Source organism: Dipodomys merriami, unplaced genomic scaffold, assembly GCF_024711535.1.
Source record: "Dipodomys merriami isolate MVZ:Mamm:240054 unplaced genomic scaffold, mDipMer1.0.p SCAF_13, whole genome shotgun sequence".
NCBI lineage: Eukaryota > Metazoa > Chordata > Mammalia > Rodentia > Heteromyidae > Dipodomys > Dipodomys merriami.
Genome location: NW_027202604.1, coordinates 11,043,729 through 11,066,203, shown reverse-complemented (window position 1 = coordinate 11,066,203; position 22,475 = coordinate 11,043,729). Strand labels below are relative to the sequence as shown.

The 22,475-nt window shown below is 35.6% G+C and overlaps 2 long non-coding RNA genes across 5 annotated transcripts in view; one reads left to right on the top strand and one right to left on the bottom strand.

The window, feature by feature from the left end:
- The window catches only part of LOC138824531 (uncharacterized), a 61,187-nt gene that overhangs the window by 6,780 nt on the left and 31,932 nt on the right, over positions 1–22,475 (top strand). The window lies entirely within an intron of this gene.
- LOC138824530 (uncharacterized) overlaps positions 329–22,475 on the bottom strand; it is a 265,875-nt gene continuing 243,728 nt past the window's right edge. Inside the window, exon 9 of the long non-coding RNA XR_011371115.1 lies at positions 329–594. This is a non-coding gene — a long non-coding RNA (uncharacterized lncRNA). The remainder of the gene's footprint in view (positions 595–22,475) is intronic.

Sequence of the window (22,475 nt, the reverse complement as noted above, 5' to 3'; positions counted from 1 at the left end):
GAGATGGGTTCCTTACAAGAGAGCTAGGCAATCAAGGATGTGACCACATGCACATCCTCTGAGAGGTATGGATTAGAAAGCATAGTTGATGCTTACTTGCCTCCATCCAGAATTTGGTGCCCCTCTCCTTCCCCCTCTACTTCCCCCTCTCCTTCCCCCTCTCCCTCCTTTTCTCCCTCCCAAGTATGAGTCCTTCTGGTCTGTGAATGGCACTAAATTCCAAATTATCTGCTCATTGCAGAGTCAGAGTGCACACAGAAATTTCATGCATTTTAATGCTGACAAAGCAACCAGGTGAAACCAGTAAATACCATTGCCTTTCCCTGTAGTTCCCATTTGCAGAGAGAAGAAACTCTAGCTTGGAAGACTTCAGCCCATCCCGCAGCGTCTTCCCTTTTAAGAAGCAGCAGAAACAAAACTTGCCTGAAGCTTTGTCTGACTCTAAGGTTTCTTGCTGGGTATTACAGCAAACAGTCCTGAAGAGATTCCTGTGTTTGGGGCAGTGGCCTAAGTCAGACATGAAGGAAGAGGTTCCTCATGGTGTAATCTGTGATCTTCATCCTCATGGTTTGATTGTTGAATGGTATCATAGACCTATGGTGAGACAAGAATAGGGATTAAGAGAAAGGAGGTGTGCCAGGAAGTAGGTATATGCTGGACTGTTCAAACGTGAGAAAACACATAAAAAGGAGTACAAAACTACCACTGCATCCCAGTGATCTCCCACTGACCAGAGTAGAAAAAAGAATTCAAGTAAAAAGAGAAAGATAGCATGTGAAAACAGACCTTTACTGAAGTGTCTGAGAAATGAACACTATCCCCACATTGTTTTTCTTCAAGCTGGGCTTGAATGGTAAAAATTAGCTTTGTAATTTTTGTGTGCTGGTCCTGGAATTTGAACTCAGGCCCTGGGCACTGGCTCTGAGCCTTTTTGCTCCAGACTAGAACTCTACTACTTGAGTCAAAGCTCTACTTCTCGATTTTAAAAAAGTTTATTGGAGATAAGAGTGTCACAAACCATCCTGTGCAGGCAGGCTTAGAACCATGATATTCAGATCTCAGCCTCCTGAGCAGCTAGGATTACAGGCATGGGCCACTGGTGCCCAGCTAAGCCTTGTATACCGTTGCTCTCACTATACCTTTTCTACAATACTTATCCACATATACTGTAAGTGATGCTATATCAACACGCAGCTAATGTCCCAGTACAAGGTTATCTATGTTAATGATTGGTTCTGCGTTCTGTGTAATGATATCATATGTCCATACTTCCACAGACAGGACATCAGTTCATTGTGTTGTTAAATCCATTGCAAAGATGTTGTCAGACTCTGTCTAGTAGGTAGAACTGTTTCCAGAGCCCTGAGTCCTGATTAAACCACACCTGAAACTGTCAGGTCTGGAACTTGAACTGAGAGAATACATGAATTTCTAATTATAGGTTACACACTCCATTGCTCGGGCAATTGATGTTTCCCAGTCATACTGGCCCAGAGGCTCCTGGCCTCGCAGGGAATCCCAGAGATCCATCTATCCTTTAGCCATAGGTTGGATGTATATAATATCCAATCCATAGTTACCTTTGAATGTATTTAGAACCCGATTGTTTATCAAGGGCTTTTTAAAAGAAATATATCACAAGGGCTATGGATTGTATAACGATAAACATTCTCTTTCTGTAAGTAAGGAAACTGCAGTTTATAAGGGTAAAGGGAATTTGATTATAATTATATATCCAGGGACTAGAAAAAGACCAAATGCTGATTTCAGATTTGAATTTAAATTCTTTTTAGCAGCACTGAAGTTCATATAAACTTCCTTCTATATTACACATATTGCTTCTCTTTTAATGCCTTCTTTCTCCGTGGAAAATGTATGTGTTGTCTTGACCACTACACAGCTGTGACATCTCACTGGGCTTCTATCTGTTGTAGGATTCTAGACTTAGCGTTGGCCTCTGCTTATGCATTCTTCTTGAAATTTCACATCTCAGTTGTCTTTTAGCCTTCTCATGACTTCCCAAGTCCAGTGTAGCTGATGCCCAAGTAAAAAGAATACAGTGTGTAACAGGGCTTACATATAATATATGGTAGATTTATCTTATAGATTTAATAACAACTGCATAAAGAGAAAATGTAAGCCTAATATAGATTTATCAACTCACTATAGGACAATTGAAGCCAGAAGAGGAAAGCAGAATTTACATATCATTTCATTCTTCACAGACTTGGTTTCCCTTTCCAATTGCTCACCCACAACTTCATAAGAAACAAACCATTCTCTTACTGTTGAAAGGGGCTCTAGCATTTCTGAGGAGAAGCTGCTGCCTGAGAATGAAAGAACTAAATATCGACTACACACTGGACTCTGTGGAAAGTTCATCACAGATCTCCCAACATGCCCAAAAGTTCAGGAAGTACTGGTATTTAGAAATGATTCTTAAGAATCTGCTAGATATTATGTTTGAATACAAATATCAACAGCTTTATAATACTCTAATAGGTGCAAAGGTTAACCATAGAAAGAAATAGACATCATATCCACTGAGCCATAGTAATAAAAACACATACTATTTTCCTGAATTCTTCATTGTGCAGGACTCCATATAAATGACTCCAAATAGTTCTTAAAACAACCCTCCAACGTTTTAGAAATTCAGTCTATTACAGTTGGTGCATTGCCCATAGGAAAATCAGTTAGAATGTAATGAGTCCAGGATTTAAAGTAGATCAATTCAGGGGTGTTCCATGCAGTATATGGGTTTCAAAGGTCACCTACCAATGACAGATGGGAAATCAAAAGAACATAGAATAGCAGGGTGCTCTTTTAAAAGCCCAGGTCAAAAGAAGTTTGAGGTAAGTGCTGGATTTTCTAGGTAAGAGAAGGCAAGTGTTGAGTTCCTGCTAGAGCTCACCAACAAGCCAATCTAGAGCTGCATGGGGATTAGTGACTCTCTCTCTATGGCTCTTGTCCGTATTTTTATTCCTTCCACCATTGTTTCAGGAAGGCAATTTGTTGTCTTCAGGTATCTCTTGTTTTAGTTGCCTTCTTTGCCTTTCCTTAAAATATCCTTTTGAAACACTACAAGTTTGTCTTAAGAGAGATTCATCTCTATTCTGTCAGGAGTGTGAATGATCCTGAAGAACAGGAACAATATTGACCACATGCATCCCCAAGGAAGATTACATGACAAATCAGGGGGCAGGCAATGCACAGACTGAATTAAAGACAGTGGGGGTCATCTGAAACATCCCCTTCATTCATTCTTTTCACACAATTCTAGAGTTTCATTCCTATACTTGGCTCAAGAAACATACCTTCCTTTCTAAATTGCTTAGATGCAGAAGGTCAGAGGTCCAGGTAGAACTGTGTCATTTTTTTTCTCCTACTATCATTTGAAAAAGTCTTGTTTTATATTTTATTGTGTATTCAAACATGTGCAGGCTACAAAAAACAATTCTTGGATAAAAATCATAATTTATTCTGTAAAGACAAGCCTGAACTTATCCTGTCTTAAATCATAGCAGTCTACAACTTCAAAAATCAAAGGGAACACACACATGGGGATCTAAGAACAACAGATTACAGAGACTGAACTGCAGACTCCTCGTGTTTTGGAACACAATGGTTTCAAGTGGCAGAGGGTCTGCATTCCTTCAGACGACTCTGTGTTACCCTTGGCGATAGAAAACACATGCTGTTTCACTTCAGCATTTTTCTTAGCCAGAGAATTACTGCTTCCTTCACTCTGTGAATTTGCTGAGTCGCCCGAAGGAACAAGTAAAATAAAGGCAGGGCAGGTACTTCTAGAGGAAGTATTTCCATGGATTGTGGTATTTCTGTCTCACCTAACGAGGGTAGAGACTATGATAACGTGATAGATTTTTTAAAATTTAATTTTATTGTCAAGGTGAGGGGTTACAGTTATATACACAAGGTAGTGAGTACATTTGTTGTCAAATTTGAGATTTTTCCACCCAAATTATACATGACAGCTCCTGTCCTCCCTCTCCTCCTCAATGAAAGGCTCAAAGCATACTTGACTATTACCTCACTAATAACTTTTGTCATTGAGTAGGTCTTCCTCCAGATGCTTCCTCAAACCAATTTTGTAAATTGGATGATTCTGGTTGTGATATACAGAGTTTAATAAAATCAAAAATAACAGTAGAATCACTCTGTCTTGTGATGACCCTTATGCATTCATTCATTTAGGGAAGACAATAGGCATCAAGCACTGTGTTACAAATCGAAATTTATGTATAGGCTACCATAAAAGTAATACTACTACTAATAATATGCACTGATATGAACTAAAATCATTAGTTGCTTATAACATGTCAGAAACTATTCTTGGGATCCACATACTTTTTCTTACTAAACCATTCTAATATGAGAATTGAGGTTCAAATCCAGCCTACACAGAGAAATTCATAAGAATGTCATCTTCAATTAACCTGCAAAAAGCTGGAAGTAGAGGCTTGGCATAAGTGTTAGAGTTTCATCAAAACATGGAAATTAAGGCCTGGAGTACAAACCATGGTACCTGCACACATTCACGTGGATAAAAACAAAGGAAAAAGGCAGGAAGGCAGGAAGGCAGGAAAGCAGGTAGGCAGGGAGGCAGGGAGGGAGGGAGGGAGGGAGGGAGGAAGAAAGGAGGGTATATAAGTGTATTCATATATCTAGTTTTGATGTTAAGATATTTATCTATCTGTTCTTGCTTTATTCTACTATTTTCCTTATTTTCTTCACCAGAATAAGAAAAGTAGATTTTTTTGATTTCTTGGGTTGTTTTCTAAATGGGTCATTTCATTTTATTTATATTTTTATTCTCTTTAAGTAGTTGTACAAAGCAGTTGCCATTTGACAGTTTATGAATACATCCTGAAAAATGTCTTATTTTATAAGCAACATCTTAACAAATTCTAACAGGGCCTGCTGGGATTTGCTTATATTCCCAGTAAGCTAAGGCAGGGGAAAACAAATTTAAGGCCAACCCAAGCTACACATTAAGTTCAAGGCCATCTTGGGCAATGTACCAAACCCTGTCTGAAGGTAAAATTTTGAAAAGATAAGGATTTAGCTCACTGGTATAACTCATTCCTGGCATGTTTGAGGGTTTTGGTTCAGTCACCAGTAGCACAATAAGCAAGTGAGCACTTATTGATTGTTTTCTCCCTTTAATCTCGTAGCAGTGTGCTCACCTTTAAATCAACAAATTACAATTCCATGTCAATCTTTTGTTACAGTATTTAGATGACATTTACAATAATGTCAATTAAATTGACATTGACAGAATCAAATCTTTACTTTGGGAAATCTTTACTTTGATTCAACTAATTGGGTACATAAAGTCAATGATTTTGACAATTAAATCACTCTGTTTTAAGCATCTCATAACATAAAATTAATGAAATTCAGTTTGCAAGATTCTTTGAATATAAATTGTATGTAAGCTCTTATTGTTTCATATTTTGTACAAGAAAATTTAGAATTAAAAAGAAAAATTATTTATGAAATTATTTACTCTAAGAAACTATCTCAACCATGTAAATCACCCTTTTAGAATGCATTTTTATTTTATTTTTTATTAATAATTTTTTATTGTGAAAATACCGCACAGAGGGGTTACAATTACATGAGCAAGGTAATGAGTACATTTCTTATTAATTTGCCTCCTCCTTTGTTTTACCATCCCTGCCCTCCCAACTCGGCCACCAAAGTTGTAAAGTTCATTTTTCAACATAGCATCTTGTACATTTCATTGTTGCAATGGGTTGTACAAACTATGTAAATTATTCTTTTAAGTGTTTTTTGAGGAAAAAATGGAGGCCATGAATGGAGGAAGAGTGATAATATGTAATAATTATAGCCAATGTACACTATGGGAAAAATGATTTATATAACATGAGGTTGGGAATGGAAGAGGGAAAATGGGTCAGGAAAAGGAAGGGGTAATATTGACCAAGAAACACTGTACTCATAACCTGATTTATGGGATTGTAATCTTTATCACAAATGTTCAGTAATTAATAAATAGGGAAATTTGCAAGGAATTTGCAAGGAATTATCAACATCTTAAATAATATGTGTTTGCTCTACATCTTTATAAATACAGTGCATCAAGCTAAGGGGAGGTAAAAATATTCAAGAGATGTATTATATTCATAATCTGCTTCGTTGAATGGCAACTGCTTTGTACAACTACTTAAAGATAATAAAAAGAAATAAATGGCATCAAAAATAAACAAATATCATTATAATAAAAACATTTAAGAGAACTCATAGTTTAAAAATATCTGAATTGATTTCAATCAATTAATACTGCAAAGTTTATTTTTTTTTGGGTGGGGGGGTCCAGTCTTGGGGCCTGAAATCTGGGCCTGGGTGCTGTCCCTTGGCTCTTCAGCTCTAGGCTAGCGCTCTACCACTTGAGCCACAGCGACACTTCCGGCTTTTTGCTTATGGGGTGCTGAGGAATCAAACCCAGGGCCTCATGCATGCAAGGCAAGCGCTCTACCACTGAGCCACCTTCCCAGCCCAATACTGCAAAGTTTGACATCTAGTTGAGGCCATTTGGATATTCTAATAGTAATAATTTTGTTCACTTCAAATTTACTAATAGACAAGAGTAGTTTTGTTGTTATAAGTTTGTTGTATGTCATATGTTTGACACTATTTTACATAAATGTTCTCACTTTTTAGACTGAGTTATTACTTGCTTAATTATTAACTGGGGAGTAGATGCCAGCTTACCCTTATGTGTATTTTTAAAATTTTCCTCATTTTATTAGGATATGGTAAGTATACATATTTTTTTTGTCAGTAGTGGAGCTTGAACTCTTGGCCAGGGCACTGCCCCTGAACTCATCAGCTCAAGTTGAGACAAGTGCTCGTCCACTTGAGCTACACCACCACTAATTTAGGCAGGGGGTGGCAGCGGGGGCGGGGGGGGGGGTGGGAGGAGAGGAGGGAGGGGAGGGAGGAGGGGATAGAGGCAGTGTAGTTGAAGAGGTGGGATGGTAGGGGAAAAACAAAGGAGGAGGCAAGAATGATAAGAAATGTACTCATTACCTTACTCATGTAGCTGTAACCCCTCTATACAGTATTTTTGCAAAAAAAAAAAAACTTTTTTAAAAAAAATAAACAAGAAAAAACTAACTTTTATCTAATCAATTGAGATTTACTATAATTTAAAATTTACCATAATTTAGAAATGTTTTGTTTCATATGCATAATTGTGTATGGTACCATAACAATATCAATTAAGTGAGTACTCTTCTTGGGTCTGTGTGTGTGTGTGTGTGTGTGTGTGTATGTCTGTGTGTTAATCAATTTACTTTCAAACTCCTTTTCTTCACCTTTTCTTCTTCTATAGAACCTTTGTTCTATAGAACATGCATCCATGTTTGATAACTAGCCTTTCCTATGAGAGATCCTTCATATAGATTCTCTACGTCAACCCTGAGTTTCCATGTGTGTTGCTTCCACCTTTGTCCATCTTACAATCTTGTTTCAACTAGACCATAATGTATAGAAAAAGTCTTCCCTACTCAAATATCCTCTCATCAAATCATTTTCCATTCTGAAGTAAACCTGAGATTTTTACATCTGATGTCAGCACTTAAAATCACCAACACTTTTAATGACTGTTTTCTAAGACTATCCACAAACCTTGGCATACATCACAAGACCCACCTTGATGAGCAGTCTTGCCTGTCCCAGCATTCTTCCCCCCACCTGATTCTCACCTTTGATCTTGATGAAGGCCAAGCCTTAGGTCTGGTCTTCAAATTTACCACGTTTCTTCGACTTCTGAGTCTTCTTCCTACTTCTAATGTTGTTCCTACATCTCTGATATTTTTTGCCTAGAATCTGCTAATCCTCTGTACCTCAATTTAAAATTCACTTACTCACTTAGATCTCAGCAGGGTCTTATCTACAAACACAAATCCTACATCAATTTAACTGGAACAATCTCTAAAAGATTTCCAGCAATTTCTCCATTTTTAATACTTTCAGTGTCTTATAAAATATTCTACATTGTGCTTATTAAACTATATCAAAAGAACTGATATATTTTCTATATAAAATAAATATAAAAAGTAAAACTACAAACAGTTCTTATATATTTATTATTTTTCCCAAATCCCAATAAATCATTGTTAATTGATATAGTAAAATTTTGTGAACTTTTCTTCCATATGTATTTAAATATACAAGTTTTATCCTTTCATTTTCATAAATAACATCTTATATGTGTTATTGATAATATTCTTTTCATTAAACAAAATATTTTAGAAACCTGTCTTTTAAATCTAATGTATTATTATTTACTTTCCTGAAAGATAATTGAACATTTGGCAGGTTTCAAATTTTAAATTATTACATCTGAATAAATTCTCTAGATGCATGCCTTTTTGTAGAAGTACTGCTATTTCTATAGAATATATATCTTTAAAATGTGTTAAATGGTTAAATGCTTCAAGAGGTATTCAAGGTTTATGTTTTCTCTTATTTTTCAGATCTTAGATTTCCTCACACGTTTCTTCTTCTATTTCAACTTTGAATCAATTTGTCAATTCTATGGTGAAATTGTTCATGATAGATTAAGAATATCCAAGAACTCATTTAAATGACACTCAAGAATGACATTGAAGATATTTTAGATGCATGTTATCACACACAAAAAGAACAGATAATAAAAATGTGGAAGTGTGGCCCTTACTAAGAGAAAAATCTACTTGTATAGACTTACACAGAAAGCAAGAGACTAAAACACTGGTAGTGATTGTCCCTGGTTAATTGGAACACATATGATTTTTATTTTGTAATATTTTAACTTACTCCAGTGCATTTTACAGGGAGTTATCATTACATAACTATATACATTATACAATAATATACAATAATAGTACAGTATCATAATATAAAATGCAAGCCTGGTTACATACAAATCTCTAGAAGAAAACAAAATGTGGCCAAAGTAAACCTTTCAATAGAAGTAGAGAACTGTTTTAGATATTGAGTTTACTTCAGCTTTCAGAAAGAATGTTGGTTATAGGCTGCCTAATTATATCACCCAATTGTGGAGCAAACAAAATTCTCTCTATTGCCTGAAGATATTATGCTGTATGCCAGGAAAGAATAAAAAAAATATAAAAAAGAGGAAGGAATTCAATACTTATTCCTTTTTAATTTCAATGAGAACTCTAATAATGTACAACACATGAAAGTGCCAGCAGGTTTCATTTTAAATTTCCTACCACAAATGTCAAGTTGGCTCTCAGGGTGTCTGGCAATTGTCCTCCATTTCTCCACTCAGCTCACTCTCTCTGCTTGGAGCTTTGCTTCTTACTTCACTGATAAAACTGCAATTAGGACAATCAGAGCTTCCAGGTTTGCCAATGTGCCTCTACTTGTCCTGTGCCACTTCCCTTGCCTGTCTGTTAGAATAGATGAATTATCATCTAGAATCCTAAAGAAAGTCATCACTGGCTTTACTCCAATAATGCTGTCTTCTGTCCATTCCCACTGTAAAGGTATGCATATTCAAACCACAATTTCAAAATTGTGTAACTTTGAACTATATTTGGATTTTATTTTGAGCACTGATCATGAAAATAGGAGTAGCATAAATATGTATTCTCTGCAGGATCAAATAATGAACAAGTGTACACAAGAAGACAATCCCCTCATTCCATTACATCCTTGGAACTTATCTATTAACAAGAGCTGGATTTGAATCTTCCAATTTCCTGATCTCTAATATTTACAGTTCTTTCTTCCTAACAACATATATTCAATGAGTTATTAAACCATATGAATTTCCAAACCATTTACCTTCTGAGTCTTTACTACCACCCCGACAACTGACAAACCCTTTTATTACATTATTTTATTCAAGCATGAGACACTATCTCTACATTAAACAGTTAGTTATTCCTTTACTTGACATAACAATCCAGTGATTGCTCCATTTCCTTAATCATTACTTTAAGAAATCTCATTAAAACTGAGTGCCAATGGCCTGTGATCCTAGTGACTAAGGAGGCTGATATCTGAGGATTGTAGTTCAAACCCAGCCCAGACAGGAAAGATGATGAGATTCTTTTCCAATTAACCATTACATATTATAATTTGTGCAGAAGTAGCACTGTGGCTCAAGTGACAGAGCACTAGATGAGCAGAATACTCAGAGACAGTGACCAGGACCTGGATTTAGAACCTAGAACCAGCATTACAAAACAGAGAGACAGAGAGAGAAAAAAGAAAAAGAAACAGATTTTCTCCAGTGAAGATTTCTGTTGTTCTTTTTCTCATATTTCTCTTCCAATTCTCTCTTAAATAGTCTGAGAGAAAGTACATCCCTTTCTCTTCACTAAAACTATCTTTGTCTACCTACCAAGGACCTTATTAGCAAAGTCAACATTATCACATTCAGGAGTCAATTACTAGTGTCTTTATTCCATTCCCAAGAGCATTTGCCACTGGTAATTACAGAAAACACTCTTCACCTGTCCTGGGAATCTCACACTCACCAGGCTTTTCCTCTTTCTCAGCATTTTCACCTTTATGTACCCCAGAGCTCAAATTTAATCCACTCTAGGTGTGATCTTGACCCATGGCACACTTTTAATCTGCATACAAATTACACCAAAAAGTCTATTTAGACCTAACTTATGTCTGAGCTTCAAACTCACAGATCTTCCTACCTGTGGAACTAAATTTTTAAATAAACTTTAAAATAAAATTTGTTTAAAAGTGAAATCTTAGAGCCTCCTACTTTTTTTTCCTTATCTGAGTTCTACTAAATTATTTCATCATTCACTTTGATACTTAAGCCCCTCTTCTTTAGTCAATTAAAAATCAACTGGTTTTACCTTCAAGTTGTATTATTACCCTTTTTTAAACCCAAACTATGTCTTTTCCTTCTCTTGGAATTAGGAACCAGTGACAAGACCCAGTGCAATTGAGAAATAAAGGGGAATTTTATTCTTGACCAAGAATAGAAAAATTAAGGGATTAAACTCACCAGTCAATCCTTAGTCTGTTTGGAGGCTTATAGGTTATACACACAGAGTAGAAGAAATGAAGAGACTTCCCATGTATTTCCTAGGCATGCGTGGAGCTTTTCCAGGAATACAGGTGGGAACTAACTCTTTTCACTCATTTTTTATGGTTCTTCCTCATCACCTTCGGTGATGGTCAGTCGTCATGGCTCTGGGGACAAGTATGTCATCAAGAATGCAGATGAATAGTGTTACTGGTTGTCTGGCTATTTGTCTCACAGTTATCTTTGGTCCACCTGGTTTCTATTAGCTCACCCACAAAGGGTCTTTTGAGTTTAGAAATACTGTCCTCGGAGATTAGAATGTGTAGCAATTAAGCTGGGTCAAATAGATAGTGTCCCATCTTGAAACTTTACCATGTCCACAACAACTGCTTAATGTCACACCACAAATACTGAGGTGTCCTCTGGATTCTCCACCTAGAGTCCATTCTTGATGCTCCTACCAGAGTGGTGATATAAAATGTAAGTCAGAGAAACATATTGCTTCTAGGCCTCAAGACTTCCAGCACATTCTCTACTCACATAGAATGAAGTTCTAAGTCTTTGTGCCTTGGAGTTGGCTCAATTTTCCCTTCAGGATGAGTTTCATACTGCCCCCCCCCATCTTGTTCCACGAAAACTGGCAGCTAGCAACTGAATGAGCAAACACTAAGTTCTTACTATCTCAAGGCTTGTGTGCTTCCTAATTTTCCCATCTACTCGGTTCCCAGCATCCCCTCCTAACTTCATTTAGATTTCTTGTCAGAGATCAGCTCCCTTGAACCACACTTCTTGGTAATTGTGAAGAGACTGTGAGCTCTGTAACCGCTTCCATTCTCTTTTACAAAAGGCAAGACTAGTCTTTGTTGTCCAGGTAATAGCCAGATTTTGTTGCGTACATCACAAATGACTTCCATCTCTTTTGATGAGATAGAGCTCAGTAATTTAAACGCATGCTTCCCCTAACATATGTCAGCACTAACCTTCTCTTACGTATTCTCTATGTTCTACTGGACCCAAAGTCGTTTAGGCAAGGAGCTATGCTACATGGCTGTAGTCTAATGTCTATATGGTGCTTGTCAGGTGGCAAACATTCAATGAATATCGATTGCTTGCATGAGTGAAATGCCACCTCTGTTCTTAATTGTTCACCCCTTAACCTTACTCACCCTTTATACTTACACCTTTCTCCATGGAGAACCTTAGGACATTCTTTCTATATAAACCATCAGAAGGATCAGGAAAATAGATTAATATGTGAGAAATAAATAGCTCTCCAGGAGCTCACTCTGCTCAATGCTTTTGGCTGGCACCAAAATGCCTCTGGTCCTTTCACAGGACTGTTTCCCCCGCCTCCCCAAGGATTCTGGTCTCTTGGCAGGCTACGATTATAATTTTGTTTGAACAAAGTCCCAGGACTTGGGAAGCTGAATTCTATTCCCAGCTCTACTAATTACCAACTGTGTGTCTTTAGCTGTGTGGCTCTACTCTCTCCAGGCTCCTGATTTTTCACCTGTAAAACTGAGGTAATTATCCTAACACTGCTTCTGAGGGATCGTATGAGGAACAGTTAATGATAATAATCATTAAAGAATTATTTCTGTCTTCACTGGCTATTAACTAAGTGTCACTCTGTGCCGAACTCTATTAAGTCTCTAAGAAGCAAAGTAATGGATAACAAAGTGTATATCAGACATCATTTTCTACCTAAGTGAATCCCTGTGAGAAAACGTAAAAAGGAAGTAGTTGTGTTATGTCAAATATACATACATACACACACATATATATACAGTTATATATATGATATGTAAATATAATTTTGTATGTGGCCACACCTTCCTGCCATCTTTTTCTTTCTATCTAAACTTTACTTTCTTATTTGTGAGATAGTAAGAAAGAAAGTATTTGCTTTTGATTTCAGAGAATTTCAAAGCCCTAAAGGATCTCAGCAGATCTGTCTCTGCCCCATACTTTCAGTTTAGAAATAAAGTAATTGCTAAAGAGAAATATGTGAATTTTCCACATTAACCAAGCTGGGACTCTAATTTCCTAATCCCCAGTTCATGGTACTGGCTGGTCTACTCTTGCTACTCATTTGTCCCAAAGGATACTGTGGGGGCCAGATTTTACAGCAAGCAACATAATTCTTTTGCTGAAAAGTCAAATATTTTCAGATTATTAACTTAGAGGTTCCTTTTGCCCCAAGGACAAAATCCAGATAAAGATTCTCATGCTCTGATCAAAGATGATCAAATAAGATTATTCTTTGAACTTCCTAAGACATTCTATCTGAAACTTTGATGAGGCTTTTTGTATACATTATTGTAGTTCATCCTCATGTATGTGGTTAATAACTAAATACTGAGAAGCTTATGCAAATTTACCCAAATGACAAATTTATTAAGTAATGCAGTTAAAATCTGATCTAGAGTAGCTTCCAAATTCTTTGCTTATCATTACCATTACAGAAACACAAACTGTGCTTTAATGAAAACCTACTTCCATTATGTATAGGAGGAGACAACAAACTTCCTGGCAGGGCTCAGTAGTAAACATTTAAACCTTTCAAACTATGAAGTTCCTTGTCAAACTTTGCCATTTGGTGTGATAAGAAATAAACAACCATGAGCTCTTGCCTATAATCCTAGCTACTCAGGAGGCTGAGATTTGAGGATTGTGGTTCAAAGTCAACCCAGGCAAAAAAAGTCCCATGAGACTTTTATCTCCAATTAACCACTCAAAAATGCTGTGGCTCAAGTGGTAGAGTGCTAGCCTGAGCACAAAGAGGCTCAGGGACAGCATTCAGTCCCTGAGTTCAAGCCCCAAAACCAGGGGAAATAATTAAGACACATATAAACAAGCCAGACTCTGATGGTCCTGTAATCTTAGCTATTCAGAAGGTGATCTAAGGCAATCTGAGGATTGAGGTTCAAAACCAGCCCAGGGAGAAAAGTCTGAGAGATTCTAATCTCCAGTTAATCAACAAAAAGCTGAAAGTGGAGGTGTGGCTCAAATAGAAGAGCACAAGACTTTAGTATAAAAGTTTAAGGAGAGTACTTAGGCTCTGAATTCAAGCCCCAGGACTGGTACACACAAAAAAGAAAAGAAAAGAAAAGAAAAATGTAAACAAATTGATATAGCCATGTTCAAATAAAACCTTATTTATAAAATTCAATAACTTCTTCATAGCCATAGTTTGCCGTCCATAGAACAGACCCTTTCAACTTATTTGACTCTGACTCAGTGGGAACTATTATAACTATTTACACTATAAAATATACTACTTAAGAAGCACATTTGAATTTCTTTTCCTACTGTCAAAGAAGTCAGTTTCTCTTTCATTGGTCACATTCATTTCACTCATTCTGATTTAAACATCTGCCTCTTCTTGAGATTGAATTGGTTTGGCAATTGCTAAGTTCCTTATTTAATTACATATTATTTTAAAAAGTCATTAAAACAGACTCAATATGTATCTTATTAAAACAGACCTTTTATAACAGAGTTGAAAATATTATCCCAGTCCCTTGACTAAATCCTATCTTGTTGAGGATACAAGAACACCTGACTCTGGCCCTGGAGAGGTCCTCTGTGTCAGATGCTTTCCGTTGACTACGTGCTACCATTATTTTCTTTCCATTTAGGCAACATGGAAGTTGCTTCAAATCAATCATGTCACTGTATGTCATAACAGGGAACATCTAGGCAATTTGCTTGTCTTTTATGATACAAAGTTGATAGGAAGAAAGGAAGCTGCCATTGTGATGAAGTGGTCTTCTATATCGATATGACAGGGATATTCTCCAGTTTATGCTTAGCTGGTGCCCTGAAGATAAAGCACATTTATTCTGAAAATAAAAAGTTTCCTTCACATTTACTGGTTAAATTGCATTGTCAACTTGACTGGGCTAAGAAATGAATAGATTAATAAAGCACACATCTGGATGTGTCCATGAGGGCTTGGATCATGGGGCCTCTGACTAAATGAGCAGATTCAACCACTTGAAGGTTTCATCATATGCTGACACTATGGAGAGGTAGAAGTTGGAGGTGGGACCGAGTTAGAGGAATTAGTTTACATATATGTGTATCGTGTGCTTCCTATGCTGTCCCTTTCCCTGCTTCCTAACCACTGTGATAGATGACGTTCTGCTACACATCGCCACTCTCAATGCCAGTCACTATGAACTGACACAGCTAAAACCACCAGCCAAAATAAATCTCTTCTCCCTCATGTTCTCTCCGATGTTTTCATCACAACAATGCTAAAAGTAACTACCTATCACCTCTCTCCCTGTCTTAGGGACCTTTTGAGCTTGGTTGTTTGAGTTGGCAACTTGTAACTATTTACTGGAAAGCCTGAGAATTCCAGGTTGGAAGAAAACTTACGTGGCACCTCTTACATAACAACTTAAAAAAAATAAAAAGATATTAGCCATACTGCCTGAAGAGTAACTGTTCACTCCAGTGTATTTAATGCTAAGAGCATTACATAAATTCACTGTTTTTCATTCAGGGACTGTGGAAATTTTGATTGCCAACTTTAGAATAGCAACAATGACTGTTCAGTCTGTACAGCTCACATCTATCCATTCTTTGTTTATGCTTGGTAATATATTAAAAATTTTATATGAGTTGGGCACTAGTGGCTCACTCCTGTCATCATAACTACTTTGGAGAATGAAATCCAGAAGGTCACAGTTCCAAGCCAGTTGGGGTAGAAATGTCCTCAAAATGCCAGCTCAACAAAAGAACTTCTTTGTTGTTTTTCCATCCTTAGGTCCTTCACACTTCCAATAGGATAGCCTGGTATTTGTCCACTGAGAAATAAAATGTCCTCTCCAAATAATGCTGCTAAATTGTCTTGTTTAACATGATGAAATGTATTCTCCCATATTCTCAGAAGCCTTTGCAAAATACTGAGACTAAGTTCTAATTAAAGGCCATCTTGTTTCACATTCAGAAGTTAGCACTGTACCATTCATGAACTTGAACATGAGGAAAAGCAAGAAAGTTGTCTCTTTAAAACAAAATAAAACAAAGGCAATACTGAAGTCACCAGGATTGTGACTCCTACTGTGAATGAGAAAGAAATGAAGTTGTTAGAGAATGGAGTTCTCACTATTATTAAATAGCTCACCAATATTTTAAATGCCATGAGAGTCTGTCTTCCCTTAGTTACCACCAACATTTAGTAGAATAGTAGGTAGCCATGAACTGTTTCCTGAACTTGACCAACAAATGGAAGTTCTGATCATTATTATGAGAAACAAATGTATTAATATATACACATCCCTTGCCTTGAACATTGATATGGGAGACTTCCCAAGTTGGTCATACTAGATATGTTTTAAAATTACATTTTTGGGCACAAACTCAGATAAGTACAATTAAATTAGATTTCATTAACAAAAGAATTCACAAACATACAAACACATATGAAAAATTGAAAAATTCACTGACCATTAGAGAATCTTTTTTTAATATCTGAAATAACTATAGCTTTTTATATTGGAGATCCAAGAAATTAGTGTAAGGAGAACCAACTCTAATTCAAATATATCTCTCAGAGCACAGTCTTTGATTTTTCAAAGGATTTACAATCACAATACTTAGCTCCAGTGTAGCCAGTACGGTCCACTAAAGTATATTTAATTCTAAGAGCATCACATTAAATTCACTGGTTTTCATTTAGGATCTGGAGAAATTTTGATTGCCAACTTTAGAACCTTCTTAAAAATAATAGCTTTGGAATTCGCTATAGCACAGAAGCCTTAAAACTTGACGATCCCTTTGCCTGTGGCTACATTTGACCTCTTTTCCTCAACACTGCTATTTGAAATTCTACTATATTCCCCTCTTCGCCTTGGAAAGAAATCAACAATTGCTTTTTAACAGGAATCTTTGCAGTTTAAATATCACAGTCTCCTATTTGGTTACAGAAACATTTTACTTTTAATTAAGTTTGTTGCAAAAATCCATGTTTTCAATCAAGGAGAAAATGTGCTGTGAAATTCAAAAAGAACTCACCTTTGGAGAATGTTTCCTTCTTATGTAGGTCTTGGAAAAAATACCCTGTTATCTTCCTAGGGAGCTATTCTCTAATGCATAGTTTTAATACTCCACCATTCTGCACAACTACAAGGTAAATCACTATTGGGATGGGCTTTGTGCTTCAGGAATGCAATGGTGCATCCTTAAACTTAGCAACGTGTTGAAAAACTTTGATAAATCCTATAACCAAAATTACCAAAGTCATCAGAGACAAAGACCCTAGAAAGGAGTTAATTGTAAGGAAATGTGTATTTTAGTTTAGTGCCTGATACTTCTAAAACTCTGAATTTCTAATATTTTTGCTGGTGTCAAGTTTTGAACTCAGGACCTCACACTTGATCTGCTTGCTTACTTGCTTACTTGGCTGTTGTTCTAATACATGCACCATGCATCTAGCACATTTTCTTCTGATCATTTTGGAGGTGGAGTCTGATGGATTTTATTCTGTACCAAATGACCTCAAGCTTTGATTGTTCTCAGCTCAGCCTCCTGAGTAGCTAGGATTACGAGCACGAGCCATCAACATCTAGGTAACTTTTTGAGATATTTTGATCATGAACTAGAAAATCCTTTTAATACAGCCAAATTGAATGAAATCCCTGCTGTTACGGGCTAAATTGATTTTAAGGCAAATGATTTAAAAGGTAAGATGTTAGTGGCACTCACTTCTTTATCTTCCAAAATTTAATTCTTTTCTTGTTCACTTGGCCTGGTATTCGCATCTACTTCATGAGTCTAGGATATTACTTTAAAATAAAAGAATATAAAGTCAAGTTTTCTTTTTAAGTTTTTGAAGGCTTGAAGTGATGTGACTGTCAATTTATATTCTGGTGATGTGAGCCATCTATTAGGAACACCTGGCAGGAGTATCTGAAGTTTGGACAGAATGGCTTTTTTAAGGCAGGTGTTTACCAGAATAGGGCAATAAATGGCATTGCAATTATGGACGTCAAGAGGAAATTTAAAACCCAGTGCTTGTCTAGAGCCAATTAAAATATACTGATCTAACCAAATTTTTACAACAAATTGATCTCACAATGTTCAAATAACTGAATTTGACAGAGCTTGGCCATGAAATTGATGTCTATTTTAGCCTATGGGCACATTCACAACCACCTTTTGCCTAGTCTGTATGAAAAGAAATGTTTTTAAGGAAAAGAACCCAGGTAGTCCCAGGGAATAGATTTACTCTATTATGATAAACATGATGTGAGGATAGACAAGCTCTGTGGAAGATAGACAAAAATAAGAAGCAATGACATAGTTTGATGCTCTATGAGAAGAAAAACAGCTCTGAGAAAATACAGCATATAAAAAAGTTTTCCAACAACACGGAAATAGTGTGTTTTATCTTTTGTGATCTCTGTTAGCCCCAACATTAGCATCTGTACTTAGCATGATCATTATTATTTTAATTTCTATCATGGATCTTTTCATGCGTTTACAAAAGTAGACAGAATGATATAATGAACCACCCACCAGCTGTTATCTGTTCACAACCAAATTTGCTTTACTTTAATTCCTCAGCCACTATCCACATGACCATTTAAAAATTATCCATGAAATACCCTATAATCTCACCTGTCTACATATCTTTAAAATATTAAAGTTCTCTTTTAAACACAGCCACATCATGACATCTGAAAAAATTAACAATAGTATCTTCTTATTACAAATACAGAGACAGTTCACACAAATTCAATGCTTCATAAATTCAGATGCTTCATAAATTCAATGCTTCACAAATTCAATGCTTCATAAATGACAGAGATGTTTTGCACTTACATTTTGTTTAAATTCAGATCTAAATAATATTCAAATGGTATAGAATGATATTTTTAAGTCTCTGTTCTCTCGGTGTGTCTTTCTTTGTGTCTGTCTGGCTGGCTGTTTTTGAAATGTATTTATTCAAAAAATATGTCTTATAGATTAGCCATGGATTAGATTTTGCTAAATGTATCTTTATGGAATTTTTTTATTAATAAGTTTTTTTAATTGTGAAAATACCATATAGAGGAGTTACAATTACATGAGCAAGGAAATGCGTACATTTCTTATCAAGCATTGTTGCCTCTTCCTTTGTTTCCATTACCATCCCTGCTCTCCATCCCCTCATCCCCCACTAAAGTTGTAAAGTTCATTTTTCGACATAATGTCTTATACAGCTCATTGTTGCAATGGGTTCACCTGTATCCCTTATTTAAACAATTTGTTTTTCCCTTCCCTCCCCAAATTACACTAACATCAAATACAGTGAAAACAGGGGTTATACCATGGGGTAGGGACATACAAAGCAACAAAGAAATAATCTTATAAATATGTTAGAAACAATAGCAAGAAAGAAAAGACCACTGTGTCTATATTTTGGGGTTCATTTCGCCTAACATCAATTTGTCTGACCATTTCTGCTTGTCTCAGACATATACTAGTTATTGCAAATAAGGGAAACCATGGGACCTATGTTTCTTTGACCTGGCTTACTTCACTTAATATAATTTTTTCTAAGTCTTTCCATTTCCTAACAAATGGGGCAATGTCATTCTTTCTGATGGAGGCATAGAATTCCATTGTGTAAATATATACAACATTTTCTTGATTCATTCATTTACTGAGGGGCATCTGGGTTGGTTCCATACCTTAGCAATGGTAAATAATGCTGAGATAAACATAGTTCTGCTGGTATCTTTAGTATGATCTTGTTTATAATCATATGGGTAAATGCCCAAAAGTGGGATTGCTGGGTCATAGGGAAGCTCTATGTGGAGTCTTTTGAGGAACCTCCATACTACTTTCCAAAGTGGAATTTTTAACATAATCCTCTGTACTCTGCATGTCCTATAAGTGTACAGCTATATCTAGAGTTTTCATCAAATTCAAGATGATTTTTGCTTTATTTCATTACTATATCAGAGATAGGTTGAATTTTGGTATAAAGGATATATTTTGTTGCTTCTCATTTTGTAATTCTACTAACCGTTATTCTTCCTTATCCAAACTCATGAAGCTATTAAAAATTGCAGGAGGCTACAATGCTTGATAAGAAATGTACTCATTATCTTGCCCATGTAATTGTAACCCCTCTGTACAGTAATTTCACAATAAAAAAATAAAAATTACAAGTGTGTAAAATGCACATACACTGAACTGTACATGGGTATATCTATTCAAAATAGTGATATCCTGGTTTTACTATTTCATTTTAGTTTACTAGTTAGAATGGTTCTATAAAGAGACATCATCTTTAGCTCTGCTTACCCTGTGGTATAGTTCACATAAGGAGTAGAAGGATAAATGCATCTGAACCCTTTATTTAAACATGATAATTTGATTTATTATCATTCTCAAATAGTTTACCAGTATTGCATTATTAAAGTCTTGGATTAACAAAGACCTGAAATCCTGTATCCTTTGCTCTCATTACTTTCATTTATAAATTGTTTCAATCTTGAATTGAAGGCCTCTTGAAATGTGTCCTTTTAATATCTTTGAGTCAATCCTAGTTTTCTCTGATAATTTTTCTTTATTCCTACAGAAGTTTTCTAGACTTACACATGAACTGAGATTGAACATGCCCTTTGCTTTTGAAGCATTTTGTTGTTTGTAGACTTACCGATTGGATAGATCAAAATAGATCCTGGGTTATGAGTTCATGTAGTCAAAGTCCAGATTTCAGACTTTCACTTAACATCTTCTTATCACTACCACTTTTACTAGTCAAGAACAATTGCAATACTATTATTAAAAGATCATATGATCGTTCACTAAATTTACCCCAAACTACACACAAGAAAGCAAAAATATACTTCTGACATTATCATTGATATTTCTGAAGTGTGTATGAAATTTCAGTTGATATTTCTTCTGATAATTCAGTGTAACACATTAGATATTAGTATCAAATTAATATGTTCAGAACACTTAGAATAATCCTATTAAATGTAAGTGTATACCAATTTATTTATATCATGATATTTACTTCAGTAATGTTTTAAAAAATGATATTATAATTTTACCTAAAGTATTTATACAGGTTCATGTCAGATCTGTAAGTCAAGGCAAAATATTTTAAATTCCATTTACTTTTCTATTACTTCCCTACTTTAATAGGTAATTAAATTTTTATTTAAAAAAATCCTAACTATACATAAGCTATGCAAGAGCTTACCATTTACCTTAACCCCATGATTTTTCTTAGTTTATCTTCTTACCATTTTTGATAAAAATAAATATCTATAAAATATAATGCCTTAAAGTAGAAGGCAGTATATCATATTTAATGTATGGTTTCTTATATGAGTATCTGTATTTTTACAATTCTATTTCCTTTTATAAGTTATTTTCTCTTGTTGCCATTTTTAGAAAGAAGACTCATATTAGTGAATGCCATTTTCTTTCTCAGTTCTAACCTGTCACATAGCATCTAATTTTAAGTAATGTAGCTTCCCCTGTAGCTAACAATTACCATTTTACATTTGAACATGATATCTCCATTCTATTATTTTTTAATAACCCAGCCACACCTTTTAATTCTTATAACTTTGCTAGGAGTTATTCTTAAAGATGCCACACACACAAACATTTAAAACTTTTTTTTCCTGATCCTGTGGCTTGAACTCAGGTCCTACGTGCTGTCCCTGAGCCTCTTTGTGCTCAAGCCTCATACTCTACCACTTGAGCAACAGTACCACTTCTGCCTTTTTCTGAGTAGTTTATTGGAGATAAGAATCTCATGGACTTTCCTGCCTAGACTAGTTTTGAACTGCAATCCTAAGATTTCAGCCTCCTGAGTAGCTAGGATTACAGAGGTGAGCCACTGGTACCCTGTTTAATACTTACATATTTTATTCTATAATCTCCCAATTAGTTTTCTAAACTAAAGGACATACATACCCTAAAGATCCCACAGGAAAGTTTCAAGGGGATAAAGTTTCCTGGAAGTTCTCATCAGACTACAAATACTGCTTTTATTTTGAAAATAGGTGTGGGGAATATAATATACCTGATGTATCTGTTCTTTCTTTGAATGTTTCCTTGGTTGAGCATTTTCACTTGAATTTAAAGAATTTTTGTTTTTAAAGTTTTATGAGATAACTGTTTTCTCTTTTAAGACATTTGCCTTAAACAAAGGAGGAGGCAGCAATGCTCAACAGGAAATGTACTCATTACCTTGCTCATGTAACTGTAACCCCTCTTTAGAACATTTTTACAATTAAAAAACGTACCAAAAAAAAAGAAGACATTTGCTCTAGGTGTTCAGCTGAAAGAATATTTTAAGATTCACTCCTGCAATGTTGGTCATTGTGGTGCTTGTAATTTTAAGAAAATTTTATGTTCATTTCCTTTGGCTTTTTTGCATTTGGAATTC